This window comes from Echinops telfairi, unplaced genomic scaffold (assembly GCF_000313985.2).
Source record: "Echinops telfairi isolate 266 unplaced genomic scaffold, ASM31398v2 ScPeMD7_443;HRSCAF=831, whole genome shotgun sequence".
NCBI classification, from domain to species: domain Eukaryota; kingdom Metazoa; phylum Chordata; class Mammalia; order Afrosoricida; family Tenrecidae; genus Echinops; species Echinops telfairi.
The window spans coordinates 30994968-31011233 of record NW_022104341.1 but is presented as its reverse complement, the minus strand read 5'-3'; the positions used below and the strand labels follow the sequence as shown (position 1 = coordinate 31011233).

The 16266-nt window shown below is 40.7% G+C and overlaps 1 long non-coding RNA gene across 1 annotated transcript in view; it reads right to left on the bottom strand.

Moving 5' to 3' along the window:
* The window catches only part of LOC123521895, a 127100-nt gene extending 111094 nt beyond the window's left edge, over window positions 1-16006 (bottom strand). Inside the window, exon 1 of the long non-coding RNA XR_006680239.1 lies at window positions 15899-16006. This is a non-coding gene — a long non-coding RNA (uncharacterized LOC123521895). The remainder of the gene's footprint in view (window positions 1-15898) is intronic.
* Window positions 16007-16266: the final 260 nt, after the last annotated feature.

The window sequence follows — 16266 nt, the reverse complement described above, 5'->3', positions numbered from 1 at the left end:
TCTACTAGTTTACACAATCCCTGTGTGCACAGCTCCACCCAGTCACTTGGTGGGAGTAACAGAGACTTCAGTAGAAGAACTATAATAAGAAGTTGTGTGTGTGTGTGTGTGTGTGTGTGTGTGTGTGTGTGTAAAAGTATTGCTACAAGATCATAGAAACATTTGTTAAACAAAATTATCAAAATGTAAAGCCACTGTGTCCTAATACATACCCCAGACCCCCACCCAGTTCTATATACTCCTGAAGAGTGTCTTCATCTCTCTGCCCTTCCATGAAGAGTTCTATGGTTCTCTGTTCATATCATGTCAACACAGGCATCTTTGAGGGTTTCAAACTGGGTTTCCTTTCCATGCTCTTTGAGCTTGGAGAACAAAAAGAATTCCAAAGGGCAAGCTCAGGGCCATAGGATAGACGGGATGAATTTTTTCCAAAGAAATTCATATAGGACAACCATTGCTGCCCTTAAGGAATGAACAGGTACATGGTTGTGATGGAAAAGAGATTCCTCAACACAACTTTCCTGTCCTTTTTCTTGTCAATGCAGTTTAGATATTTCCTAAACCTTTTTTTTCTAGCAAGGCTCCATTGTCATCCTGTGCCATTTGAGAGAATCTATCAAGATAATATCGACAGAATCCATAAAAACAATCTTCAAAGCCTTTGGAACTGACCTCTCGGTCTTGCATTACTGGCTCCCTTTGTCTGCTTGGGAGTCCCTGTTTTCGCTGGGTGCTCTTTTTCCCCCCCGAGGTACCCTAAAGTGACTGAGACAAGTATATTCCTGAGATAACTTGTCTGTAGCCAAACACTGATTGCAGAGACCTGTTTAAGCACATCCTGTTTGGGATAATAAACTGGAGAAGGATGAGCTAAAATCCTACTAACAATATTTTTTGGTTTATCCTCATATATATAAAATCTAATTATATTTAAATATAAATATTAAATGTGTAATATATCTTAATATTATATATGTCTATATCATATATAATAGTAGAAAGTAATTTAGAAGAGGGTATTTGGTACATAGTTACACTTCTGAGCTGTATTTTAGTCACAAAAGTTTATCAAATTTAGTTACTTTTTAATGAAGTGATCTTCACAAAGCCAGAGTTCCGTAGACGCTGGTGGTATAGGATGTCTTACAGATAGTTTATAAGGCATTGTTTCTTCTTTGGGGGTTTATTTTACCATAAAGAGAACCAATACGCACACGTGAAACTGTTCCATAAAAAGGCAAGGACACGTGTCATTTTATATAATGAATGATGCAAACATCAAATGCTATAATATTTCAGGGGGGTGAGGGGAGTTCAAGCAACTAGAGAAAGGTAGCCTTGACACGGACCAAAATCACTAGAGGCTGTAAGCTTCGGTGCAACTGGAGAAATCAAGTAGCAAACTGAGACCTAAAGGAATAGAAGCTATCGATCCATGAAGCAGTTTCAAAGGTTCCAAGCGAGTAAAGCCAAATCCCAGTGTTGCGATTTCATCAAGGGACCTTCAAAACCATAATCTCTACAGATGGTGGTTTGCAGTCCTAAGGGACAAGGATAGTAAAAGGACGTGAAGGTCATGACCATGTCAGTAAGACCTTGAACATTTTCAAACCTTAGTAAGCACATTCCGTGACATAAGTAGTAATAAAAGGAAAATTCTTCAGGAGTTCCCTATGGACCTGACGAAAATTCAAAAGGATATAATGGCCTTCATGTATGTTCTCAAATTATTTTACACGTAGCCATTTTCCAGTCATTGGCAAAACCCCACCAAATTTCAAGTAAAATGCACATGTACATAAACAAGAGAGAGGTCTGTTTTGACTTGGTGATTTCAGGCTTAATCGATAATTGCTGCTCAGTACTCAACTGCTAAAGGCACCTAGGCATGATTGTGTTATCTCTTAATAACGCTTCCATAAGTCTTCAAGTGGCAAGCTTATAATGGTTTGCTAAAGCCCACAAGATTTTTTTTCTATTTTTACACTATTCCAATTGCAAAAAGGGCAAACTGTTACTGGCTCCATTACCCACATTTCCTAAGAAAGAATTTTTAATTTCTCAGTCCTGGATTTCCTACATTAGTAACTCTGAAAGTTGAAGTTATGGCTTAGTCAGCCTCCGCACTGTGCCTAGAATATTGTCAGGGGCTCCTTTAACCTTTAGTAATAATATTAAACATAAATTAGCCTTGTATTTTTAGAAGAAAAAGGACTAAGCATTGTCACGTTCTTCTCTGCCTCAAGCTTAGGGTTGGCTGCCAAGGGAAAGTGGCCTCACTCAATCTCCCTGGGAACGCTATGTAAACAGCTAGAAGCCAAGGGGGAAAAACATCAACTAATCCTAGCGAGTAGAGCAAGGGTTATGTCCCTGTTCTGGGAATATGAGTTTGCCCGGGCCGTGATCTAACATAGAAGTATGGGCAGGAGGAGAGATCCAATAGTATTATATGAATGCCTGCTTCTTCGTTATGGGTAGGAAACATCATGGGGAATAAGAACAGAGCAAATAAATGGATGATCAAAAGTGAGTAAGCAAAAGTAAATTTAAATATGCCGGGAAAGGAGCTAGTGAGAAGGACACTTCAAATGTGGAATCCTCAAGCTGAAAGAAGTTAAAAAGAATGGTTTGGAGGGTGCTGCTGCCAGCACCACCAAACACTACTGCTTTTTCTCTTTTTCTTTTCCGACACCCTCCCTCCCCCTCCGTAGCCACCCCCACCCCCCACCCAGGCCCCAGCTTACACCACCATTGCTACATTTCAGCAAAAGTTGCTATCTCTTCCCCAAGTGAGGAGCAATTTTTCTTCAAGGCATCTAACTGGTTAATACATCTTTACAATAAACCGTCCAGAAAGTGTAAAGAACTAAAGAAATAAATTAAAGTGGCTTTTCGTGGTTGCTGGGGGTCCCCGATTGACAGCTTTGGAAATGGACAGCGGCTGCCGCTTCTCCCAAGGTGGACACAGCCCGATAATAACGAGGGGAAGATTCCCCCAACTCCTCCTCGGACAGGCCTGCACCTTGAGAAAGGAATGGCTGGAAGGCAGGAAGAACCAGGCACCGTTTCCAGCCGGTTTGCTGACGCTGCTCGAGAAGTGCCATTTAGCACTGAGGCGATGGGAGTATTTTCCTGACGACCACAAAAATAGAGGCAACTCGCTTATTTCACTTGGAACAGCGAACAGTTAAATCAGATCGTAATAATTTTTGACTACCCTCAGCTACACTGGATTCAAAATGTTGAACTTAAAGTGAAAACTAACTTGAGTTTCCCATTACAATTTCCCGAAGCCATCTAGTCCCTAACAGGCCGCAGCACTAAATCAGGTAAGGCAGTATAGTGTCGCTATTTTATCTGGGTCTTCCAAAGTTATTTGAAATGAGTGCTCTGCCATCCATGAAATCAAATGAATCTCGGGGACATTTCTATTTATGCAGTGTGAGAGGGATCTTTCAAAAGAGAAAGGAAAGGCATAAAAAAGGATGGAAGTTTTCCACGAGAACAAGTAACGTGCATTTTCCGTTCTGAAAGAAAAGCAGCACGTATCTATGAAAAATTGAAGAGCGTAAGTTAGAGAGGAGCCCTAACATCATTTATTTATGCGCTGAACCTAAGAACCACTAAAGTCTTCTTCATCACATAACCCTAAAATGAGCAGAGGCCAATATAGCACGGCTATCAGATTATAGTCATTGATGTTAGAAAACATATGCTTTGTTTATTTGTGCTTTCCTAAACAATCATGCACAACTTTCTTTTGTTCCAAGACTCATTCACGCATGTAATAAGAGTTCGAGCAAGTTGAAACCTCTTGTGTCTGGTTCTTTTCAGGGACTTGTAAACCTGCTGCTGCCAAGTCAGTAGTTTTCTTACGCTGTCAGTGAGGATTTAAAAAAATGTCATCATTCCAATTCTCATTAGCAAAACAAAAATTTTCCATCTTCAGCCTCTTCCATTAACCCTCATTAACAGTTTGCATTTGCTCTTAAAACAATTTGTAAGCACCTAGGGTGCTGCCGGGGTAGCAATCAGTCACGTTGCCGACAGTCAGCAATCGTCTTTCTCCTGCAGCCGGCTCGCCTCCCAGAGCAAATCTCCAGTCAGCCGTCGATGGACCTTCTCCTGGTTTTCCCATGTGTCAAGCTTTGTCTTATCTTTGTGCAGCTATTAGTTCATGAATTCATTAATCTATGGAACAATCTTTTCCTGAGCATCTCCACAAGCCCTCCACTTGTCCTACAAACATGCTGAACCAAAGTCACGATGAAATATTGTACAGTGGAGAAGGCACTCCAGTGCAGACCTGGATTCCATTGTCGTCTCTGCTCTCCCTCAATTATGTGACCTCGTCTAACCCACTTCCAGCGAGTCAATTCTGACTCACGGCAACCCTCGGTAGGGTTTCCGAGGCTGTACATCTTTGTCAGAGCAGAAGGCCTCACCTTTCTTCTTCCGGGTGTTTAATGGATTTGAACCAAGGAGGGTTGGCAGTATCACCATATACCTCTGTTCCACATACAGCTAAATGTTCACAATTTCTTTTACACCCCAAGAATTCGGTGCAGGCTGGCCAACCCAGCTCAAGATGGTAAAAAGTTTGAGTTACCCATTCTAGCGCTTTTACATTTTCAGTGGTAGAATACAGATGGTCTCCTAAAAGCAAACAAGGGGATTCTAATGTTCGTATTCAGAGTTCAGAAGTATTTAAGAAGAAAGATGTTCAAATTCCATCCACGTGTGAGACTACTGAACTTGAACATTCACCTACTAGTTGTCTCCAGTGTATTTCCTTCTGTTCTCTAAAACAGGTGTGGAGTCCGGCTGACAGGCCAAATAAGGCTGTGAACCCATCCACACTGGCTGACATCGCAGCTCTCACCAAAGAGAAGCAGGTCCAGTCATCACATCAGGGACAAGTGAATTAAATATTGGACTAGTATGACCTTGGCATGATTTTATAAATATGCGAATGGCCCTTGTCAGAAAGAAGTTTCCCTACCTCTGCTCTAAAACCTACTCCAAGCAGGCTCGCTCCTCCCCGAGTCTCTGAAACAGCCCTCAGGGGGGTGACGAGCAGACTTTCACAGGGATCAAGCTAAGCGCCTGGTGTCAGTCCTCCTCTCCGCTCCTTCGGCTCAGCAGTGGCAGTTGACATACTTGACCACTTTCTCCTCTTTCACACGCTCTTCCTTTAGTATCTGTAACTTGTTCACTTCTCTCCATATTCTGTTGATCACCCCTTCTCCGTTTTCTTCATTAGTTCCTCCTCTTTTCCTGGACCCCTTAATGTTAGCATGCCCCCAGGAATGCTTTTGACCTTTTCCCCACACTTCTTGGGTGTCCTAGTCAATCCCCTGATATTAAATTCCAGCGAAGGGAAAACAAACTCCCAATTATATATCTCTAGCCAAGATCTCTTCCTGAACTCCAAATTCATATATCCATGTGGCTACTGGGTCACTAAAAATGTGCATCCCTGATGTTCGTGCCCAAACCTACTCCAACGTTCAGATGGTAGAAGTTCCATCTTTTATAGGCTCTGTCGAAAAACTTGAGGGGAGGGGGCACACGTCCTTCTTCCCTTTATATCTTTCACATCCTACAATTTAGCCCTGGTGGTATAATGTTTACAGATTATGTGTTGGGCTGCTAATTGAAAAGTCAGCAGTTCGAAGCCTCCAGCCACTCCATGGGAGAAAGGTGTTTTCTATGCCCATAAAGAGTTATGGGCTTGGAAATTAGCAAGGGAAGTTCTACCCTGTAGTGCAGGGTCCTATGAGTCAGAATCAACTTAATGGTAGTGAGTTTGGGGGGGGATCTTGTTTTATTTTGTGTTTTGGTTTGGTTATCTAAAGACTCCTGGCAGTGCTGTGGATTAGGCACTGGATGGCTAACTGCAAGGTCAGCAGATCAACCCCACCAGCCACTCTGTGGGATAAGGATGAGGCTGCCTGCTTCCATAAAGATTTTCAGTCTCAGAAACCCTACACAGGGTAACTATGTCAGAATCGATCTGATGACAGTGGGTTATAGACTGCTAATATATAAAAATCCAATCCCTTTCCACTACTCTTATTGTCACCATCATGCTACGAGCCATTATCATCTTTCCTGGAGAGCTGCAATTGATTGCTAACAAGTCTCCTGCTTTTCTTCCCCTTAGAATCCTTTTTACACAGGACTCAGGTTGGTCTTTTGAAAACATAAACTCAAGCCCTCCACTGAACCATCAAAGGTTTCATGATGACTTAGAGAGCCTTATACGATCCAGCTGCATAATCCATCGGATTCTCCTTTTGCTATTATCTCCCTTGCCTACTCTACTCCAGTTACTTCTATACCTTACACATGCCAGGCACAGCCTTGGTACCAGCTATTCTGCTTAAAGATATCTGACTGGCTGGATATCTCAGCTCCTTCAATATGAACCAGTTCTCACGTTCTTAATGATTTTTTTACCCTGGCCCTCCTACTTAATGCTGTAAACTGCCTTATTCAGACACCCCTGATTCCTTGTACACCCCCTTTTTTTCATGGCATTTATGACTTTTTACCATCAGCCACTCCAAGGGAGAAGGCTTTCTACTCCTGTAAACAGGTATGGTCTCTCTCAAAAATACACAGGGGCAATTCCTGTAGCGCAGCTTGTTATGAGTCAGAACGGACTCGATGGTGGTGACTGCTTGACGGAATTTCAGTTTTCGTATGCAGCGCTTATTTTCTCTTTCTCTGGGATATACTAACAGTAACACAAGAGCTGGAATCATTTTCTCCTTGGTCTTTGATGTATTCCAACTCTTCAGAACCTCATAATTGCTTGATTTTTAGATGCCATCAAGCAGATTCCAACTCATAGCAGCTCTATGTACACAGAGCGAACTTTTACCCAGTTCTGTGCCATCCTTACAATTGTGGTTATATTTGAGCCTATGAAATTGCTTGACATTTGGCAAATAAACAAATGAGTCAAGGAGTGAATAAAGGAATGGAAAGGTAAAAACTAGTCCTTTGATTAAGATCAACAGGATGAGATCTGACATATGAAATAATAACTATAATACAAACTTTTCTAATAAACCAGTAACTGTCCATTTCTTCCACCCTCTTCTTGACTATGATGCTAATGATGGATGAAGCACCTTCAGAATTCACTTTTCTCCACGTGACTACCCCTTTACTTTTATGTAGCCGAGTCCCAGAACAAGGGACAGCCTTCAGTTGTAAAGACCTAAAGAGCTCCAGGCCCATCTTTGGTGACAGCGTAAAAGCTATAAAATAACTAACTTGTATTTCTTCTGTTAGACATGTAAAAGAGAAGAGTAAGTAATAGCTGATAGTTGTTGAGCTCTACATATGCCAGAAGTTATTCTAAGATTTCATATGCAACATTTTCCCCTTACAACCAGCCCTACCACCTCACTGTACTCCTCTCTCCCCATCTTTGTATACATTCCTGTGGATAATATTCAGAAAGTAACAAAAGGTGAAATTAGTTCAGAGGAAGAGATATGAAACAAAGGAAGTAAACGATGACCCTTCAGTTTTAAACGGATTTTGTTATTTCTGTCAAGCACAACTGCCAAATCTCCGTGAAGCCAGGTTGAAAAAGGGTTTAAATTGTTGTTTTAAAGGTCAAATATTCAAGGATAATTAGATTTCTCAAGGGTGGATCTCGGAAATTGCCTACTTAGAAAAGAATATAGAACTTTCACCGTCATGTTGTAAATTTGTACTTACTCGCCAGTTCACTTAAACACATTTCCAAGTACTTTGGCTTGCAGTTTAATCAATTACTTTTCATATTTTGTTACTGGTCTCTTACAAACTTAATTAACATGACAAAAATGTGACTAGCTTTCGTCCATGCTCATCTCAGTGTCATTTCAAATGGGTTCTTTATCACACTACTTTCCCATCTCCATAAACCACCTAAGTAATATAATTTCCATGAATTTCCTTAAAAAATCACGTTCTACCTACTTCTAATCATGTTAAATTTATCAAAGTCAAAGACTTTCACTTCCTACAGATGTTTTCATCAGTTCGTCTCTATGCATTTATTGAAAGTGTTTTGAATTACAGGCACACTGCTAAAACTCATAGAAGCACCAGCCACTGTCCTGCAATCAGTGGATTTGCTATGTAATGGTAGAGGGGAAACCAATATATTGAAAGTTTCATATAAAAGTCCTAATGTTAATTGAAAAAAAAAAAAAACACAGAACTGCCCCATTGGGTTTCCCCATGCACAAGGCTGGGATCTTTATGGAAGCTGAATCCACATCTGTCTCCCACAGAGTGGCTGGTTACATTAAACCACAAACCTTTCTCTCAGGAGCCGAGCCCTTACAAGACACACTACCTGAACCCCTTTCAATGAAAAGAGGACAATGGGTTGGTTTGTTTTTAAAATATTGTTGCCAGCCTTTTCTTTTTTACCCTTTATATTATTATTATTATTATTACTTTCTTCTTTCTGTTTCATTTTGGTGTTTTTATATTGTTTATGTTAGGTTTCCCAGTTTCTGTAACACTGAAGGAATGGATGATGGATGAACAGAGACAATAACGGCTGCAATGGTTGAGCAGGGTGGGGGAGGGGAGAAGGGGAGCAGGGTGTGAAAGGAATGGAGGAGGGAACACTGAATGCGGGATGGGGGAGGGTCGGACCATTGGAACTGATTGTGATGGCTATACAACGCTTTTGAAAAGGGACTTAACAATGGGCATATATGCTATGTGAATTTTATATCAAGAAAACTACTTAAAAAAAGAAAAGAAACCAAAGTTGACCAAGGCTACCATTGAAGGAAAAAGCATTTCTGTTTAGGGGGCATTACATTCATGTGAATGGCTGTGGAAAAATTTGGAATAGGATATCAATAATGGGTTGCATAACTGAGTATATAATAAATGGCACTGAAATATGCATGTAGAAGATGTTGAATTGGAGAATGTTTTGTTGTGTATATTTTTCTTACAGGTAAAAAGTAATGATAATTACACTAATAATGAGTACAAGGAAGAAGAAAATGTGCCAAAGTTGACCGTGGTAATAGTTGTCCAGCACTCCTTGGTATGCTTGAACTTTGAAATTTATGATCTGTGGAAGAAGTGCCAATAAAGCTGTAATCTAAAGAGATGTATAGCCATGAAATGGAATAGTACACACACAATTAAAAATAAATAAATTAGATTTAAATGGCTCAATAAAAATATATATTAAGTGAAAAAAACAAGCTTCAGAAAGATATATTCAGTAATTATACTATTTGTATTCTTTTTCAAAAACAAATCACAAAATGTCACTATTGCTAACAAACACAAGGATATATAAGAAAAAATTTAAGCCTGAACTTGAAGACTATATAGCAAATTCAGATTAGTGGTTTCTTTTGAGAAAGGAAAAGGCAAGTGTGATTTGAAAATATGCAAAGTGAACTTCAACTTGGAAATCAGTCCTCAGTCATCCCTGTACGTATGAGTAGGTAAGGTGTTATTTCTTTTAGTTAAAGGAAAACACTTAATACTGATATTTTTCAAATGATAAATTTAGTTGGTAACCGCTCATGAGTAGTGGTTATGCATTGGGCTGTCACCCATAAGGTCAGTAGTTCCAAACCACCAGCTGCTCCTCAGGAAAAATGAGGCTTTCTACTCGCATAAAGAATTGGGTGAAGGGAGACATCAGACAGTATAAGATATTACAAAATAATAATTTATAAATTATCAAGGATTCATGAGGGAGGGGAAAGTGGGGAAAGGGGGAAAACTGAGGAGCTGCTGCCAGGGGCTTAAGTGGAGAGCAAATGTTTTGAGAATGATGAGGGTAACAAATGTACAAATGTGCTTTATACAATTGATGTATGTATGGATCGTAATAAGAGTTGTATGAGCCCCCAATAAAATGATTTAAAAAAAAAAGAATTACAGCCTTGGAAATCTACAGGGTTTGGAAGGCACCCAAGTGGTGCAGTAGTTAAGAACTCTGATGCTAACCCAAAGGTTAGCACTTTGACCCACCAGCCTCTCTGTGGGAGAAAGATATGGCATCTGCTTCTATATGGACTACAGCCTAGGACACACTGTGGAGCAGTTTCATGATCTCCTATAAGTCACTAGAAATAGGAATTGACTCTACCATAGTGCATTTGGAGGGCGGCAGGACACATGGTTTAACATTTTTATCTAAATGCCTTTCAGAACTTGGAGACAAAGGACATTTATAAAGGAATAAACAAACGCATGTACATATGTAAATATATTAATATATAACAATAGGGATAAAGGTCTGTACATATATTTATGGATTAAGTATTAAGGTAGCAGATGGACATTGAGCCTCTACTCAAATTCCCCCTCAATGCAAGAACACTTTGTTCCAATAACCTGGAATTCTTTGATGCTCGCCTTTCCAAGGTGATCTCTGAAGACAAAATGGGTTCATAAGCTAAGGTGGTGAAGAAAGCTGATGGTGCCCAGCTATTACAAGATATAGTGTCTGAAGTTAAACAAGCAGCCATCTAGCAGGGAAGTAACAAAGCACACATGGAAGAAGCACATCAACCTGTGTGATCACAAGGGTAAATGGGATCAGGTATCAGGCATCAGAAGACCCAAAACAAAAGACCATTTTGATGCAAATGAGCAGGGTCAGAATGGAGACCCAAAGCCCATTTGTACATCCCCTCACAGAGGGGTCACAAGGAAGGGACGAACCAGCTAGGGTGCAGTATAGAACTAATGAAACACACAACATTCCTCTAGTGCTTCCTCCTCCGCCCCCCCCACCCCACTATCATGATCCCAGTTCTATCCTACAAATCTGGCCACACCAGAACATGCACACTGGTACAGATAAGAGCTCTCAACACATAGAATCCAGGACAGATAAACCCCTCAAGACAAATAATGAGAGTATCAATTCCATGAGAGTATGGGGGAAGTGGCGGGGAGAGAGAACCAATCGCAATGATCGACATAAAACACCCCCTGGGGGGTTATAAACAACAGAAACATGGGTGAAGGAAAACAGCAGATGGTGTAAAATATGACAATAAAAATAATGTATAAAGTATCAAGGGCTCACAAGGGTGGGAGGGTTGGGAAGAGAGGGAAAAAAAGAGGAGGTGATACCAAGGGCTCAAGTAGAGAGAAAATGTTTTGGAAATGTTGATGGCAACATATGTACAAATGGCGCTTGATACAATTGATGTATGAATTGTTATAAGAGCTGTAATAGCCCCCAATAAAATGATTTATTAAAATTCATAAAAATAAGTAAATGAATAAATGCCTTTCAGCTTTTAAATGGAAAGGGGAGTTACACTGAAAATGTCACTCACAAATGGAAAGGACATGCAAAAGAGCACATAGATGGGATCAGAGCTATGAGCAAGTGCCAAGTGAGTAGTGCATAGGAGAGGCTGTGAAGTTACAGTGGGGAGAAACCAACAAAGGGTAGAGAGTTTGGTCATTTTACCAACCACAAATTCTAAAGAATAAATAAAAGGCATACAGCCAAAGATGCATGAGAAGGGCATTCAAAGCAGGAAGGAGAGTAGAAAGGAAAGCAAAGGTGCAGGCAAGAGCATGGAGCCCTTAGTGGAGACAGCCTCAAGAGACTGTCTTGAGTGTCAATTTGAACTCTGGTCCTCACTAGCTATAGGAGCATTGGTGATTCAAGGGAGTATTCCTGCTTTCCCAATGGAAGACGGGGGTTCAATTTCCAGCCAGTATACATAATGCACAGTCACCAACTTTTCATCAGTGAAGGCTCTGCTGTGCTGTGATGCTGAATGTTTTAGCAGATCATCTATACTAAAGCAGACTAAATTATGAAGAAAGGCCTGGTAATTGACTTGCGAAAATCCATCAGCAGGTGTCATTGTGCAGGGACCAACTCTACAGCCACTAGGAACAGCAATGATCCTAGGTAAAATCACTTCATTGCTCTGAATTTGTGTCTTCAGTTACAACACAGAATAATAATCTTTTCTTGGCTTCGTTATTTTTCAGGGTAGAGAAAATGTATACGAAGATGTCTGGTGGCTAAATTTACCCCTTCAAAGGACTTGGAAGAGATTTTTGCAAATAAAGGATCATAAAGCTTAAGCTTTATGGAAAATTCTCTCAAAAGCAGCAAATAAAATTAGGGCAAGTCAAAAAAGAATTGCTACAAAATCATAGGAACCCTTATTAAACAAAAATATCAAAATTTGAAGCTATCGCTTCTGAAAGTGGTGTTTGCATATCTCTAACCTTCCCCTCCAAAGAATTCTATGCTCTTTAAGACTAGAGGAACAAATTCATAGACACTCATGTATAAGAAGGAGCTTTATGGACAAGAGCAAACTGAATATTGAGAAAACATTCCAGCGCAGTCCAGATCAAGTCCATAAATCTGATATTAGGCCATATGTCTGATACCAAACTACAGATTCCTCTTCAGACTCATAAAACACATGCAATGACACCAAATGAAGGATGATCACAGGCCAGTGGGTGAAATGTCTTGTGGATCCAGTGGCAATGGAAGCATTTCAGCACTGGCAGGGGTCTCCATGTGGCTCCTTCAGCTCCCAGACTCTAGTTTAGCTCCATGTCTTATCCACAGGAATGTCTCACAGGGAGTGAGTGAATGCTCCGCTCCAGTGAGCTCTTTATTTCTTTTTTCTCTTTTTTTTTTTCTTTTAAAAAAAATCATTTTATTTGGGGCTCATACAACTGTTATCCCAATCCATACACACATCAATTGTGTAAAGCGCATTTGTACATCGTTTCTCAAAACATTTTCTCTCCATTTAAACCCCCAACATTAGGTCCTCATTTTTCCCCTCCCTCCCCGCTCCCCCCTCCTGCATGAGCCCTTGATAGTTTATAAATGGTTATTTTGTCATATCTTGCCCTGTCCGACGTCTCCCTTCATCCACTTTTTGATTGTCTGTCCCCCAGGGAGGAGGTCACACACAGTTCCATGTAATCGGTTCCCTCTTTCCTTTAGCACCTCCCAATGAGGTCATCAAGCTATGATTTGATTGACAGGGTAAACGCCACCCTTTCACTCTTAAGTCTCAAATTGACAACAGATGATGTAACTACCACAGCCCACCCCTAGTCAATGTGACACTCTCATACAACTCATTATCCGTATATAATTTTCAAACAATAATAAAATCATATCTGTACCTAACAGGCAAAAAATGCATACAATTCAATATGTGCCACCTCATTTAAACATAAGATTCTATAAGTGAACAAAATAAAAATATCCTATGCCTAACCACTGCAGTTACACCTACACCTTCATCCTATAATCCTATGAATATATTCCAGCACCTATGAAAGTTTGCAAACCAAGCACTTCATGTCTTTATCTTCCCCATTTTGGGTATCCAATTACTGTTCTGCCCACTTACATCATAGCAATGCTCTAAGGAATCAATCATATTCTTTGATGTGAAGAATCTTCATTCCAACTGGAACCTTGTGAAGTCTTCATCCATAAGCAAAGGCAAATCAAGACAGACCATCCATAAAGTTAGCAGCAATATGTACCAGTTCACCAGCTCAAAAATCTTCTCTTCATCTGGTCAGGTTGTGGTCAACTCAATGTGGGCTGTCACACTTAGCTTCACCTGGGTTCCCATTGGCTGCCTTGCCTTTAGTGCATAGGCCTCATCACTAATTCTCAACAACCTTAGGCCCCTTGAGCTAGGTCATGAATTTCAGTCAATCCACTCTCATCTTCTCCTCTACTTCCTATAAACCAGGTCCATGCATGTCAGTGGCCAGACTAAATTCATCTCTTCATTGCTGCATTTTTCTCACTTCCACTCAACTAGTGGATCCAGGTGGTCACCTAGCAAGCATTTCAGCCTGCCCACAGGCTCCCTTTAACAGTTCAGTCCTAGAAAGGAGAGTTTCTTCAGGGCTCCAGGTTTTTTCCAGCTTCTGACAAAAACCACCAGTTCAAGATTCAAAAAGCCAAAGAGTTCCTTTTTCTTCAATCTATCAACAGCCCCTAAACAAGTCTCTCGGAATGCAAGTGTCTTGAGTACTCCAAAGCACTGGGTGGGGCTTATCTTTTCAGAGCCTTCTTTGCAGAAATGTCCTAACCCATTTAAAGATTCAAATCTTAATGGCTGAAGGCAAGGCTTACAAACTCTCTATTTTCATACTTCCCAATAATCACTTGCTATCAATCATTACATCAACAATAAAAAGCAGAAGAAATCAGTATAAACAAAGTAGAATCAGATACTCATCTCAATTCTTAAAACAGTTGAGTTCAATCCTTATCTATTTTATCTTAATCCTTATCTAAAGTATTCTATTGATACAAAATATGGGATGAGGCCACTGACAGCATCAAACCAGAAGCCAGCCTTTCTGTCAGCCATTTTGACCTTCTGTCAGTCATTTTGACCTTCTGTCAGCCATTTTCTCTTTCAGCCTGCCCACTAAGCAGCTCTGAGAAAGTCAAGGTGCGATTTTCATCCCCTGAGCTCAAAATATGCATTAGTCACATTCATGCTCACCATTTCACACAAGAATAAACAAAGACAACAACCAAAGAAAATGATCAAAACTTTAACTTCCCATATTCTTTCCAGAAACAGCCCAGTAAACTGCATGGCCATATCTGACCTCTTACTAACCAAAGAAGAAAAAATACCATGAGGCAGAGAGCAAACACGTACCCACTCTCCAGTACCCCACTCCCAAGGTACCATAATGTGTTAGTCAGGGTTGACTAGAGAAACAAATTCATAGACATTCCTTTGTGTACAAGAAAGAGCTTTATATACAAGAGCAATTAAATATTGAGAAAACATCCCAGTCCAGTCGAGATCAAGTCCATAAGTCCGATATTAGCCCATATGTCAGATACCAGTCTATAAGTTCTTCTTCAGACTCACACAACACATGCAAGGACGCTAAATGCAGGAAGATCACAAGCCAGTGAGTCGAAAGTCTTGTCGATTCAGTGGTGGCAAACCTTCACATGACTCCTTCAGCTCTAGGGCTCTAGTGTAGCTCCACGTGTTTTCTCAACAGCATTGTCTCTCAGGGAGTGTGCATATGTCCCGCCTCCAGCAAGCTATTTATCTCCTTAGTGCCTCCAAATGAGGTCATCAATCTACGACCTTCACTCTCAAGTCTGACAACAGATTATGTAACTACCACAAGCTTCATGGAAAATTCTCCCATAAGCATCACATAAAATTAGGGCAAGTCAAAATTAAAAATTGCTATAAAATCATAGGAACTTTTATTAAACAACAAAAAAAAGAAAATTTGAAGCTATTGCTTCTCAGTATATCCTCCATCTAGGTCTACTCACTTCTGACAGTGGTGTTTCCACGTCTCTAGCCTCCCTCCCCCACCCCCACCAAAGAATTCTGTGCTCTTTGATTCATGCCACATCAAAACAGCAGTCTCCGCATCCTCGCGGGATTTACATCACACGCCCTCTACGCAGTCGTTGCCTTTAGGGAACGTGAAAGAACACTGAAGAAGCAAGTGCAGAGTGGTCGGGTGAAGGAGGGTAACGGTCTCAATGAAATGTTTTTAGGACAGCTTTTGCTAACTTCTGGGAAGGAACAGAAGCATTGTCATATTAGGAAAAGAAAATGTTGTCAGCACAACCTTCCAAACCTTTTCCTCCCCGAGTCAGTTTTAATTTTCTTAAAAGGTCACAGTCGGCCTCCGTGATCACCTGGTGCCTTCAAAACAATCTGTCAAGATGACCACTTTGGAGTCTCCTAGTTGTCGTAACTGACCTCTCTGCCTTGACTTCAATAGGTCCAAGGGATGCTCTCAGAAGCCCTTTTTATTGAACTTTTATTCAAAGCACCCGAAAAAGACGAAGACTGGGTCTGAGAGAACTTACCTGCAGCCATCCACTAATTACAGGTCCGTTGAAACACAGGTCCATGCATGGCTGCACTGGAATCCTGGTAGCAATACTTTGTCACTTACACTCACATGATACTGTAAGCAGTTACTGCTCACAGTATCCTGTGAGTGTAAGTGAAAAACTAACTTGCTCAGCTAGGAGGACTACGATTATTAACTGGGACCAAGACTCAGGTATCCTGATCTCTTGGGTCAATGATCTGCTGATTTGGGACGTTAGCATTAACCTCATTTCAAGAGCCTTGATGGCCCAACAGTTAGGTACTCAGTTGCTAGTCGAGAACCAAGTGGCTCAGCAGAAGAAAGGTCCAGGTATTTGTAGGAGAAAGACTTGGAGGTCTG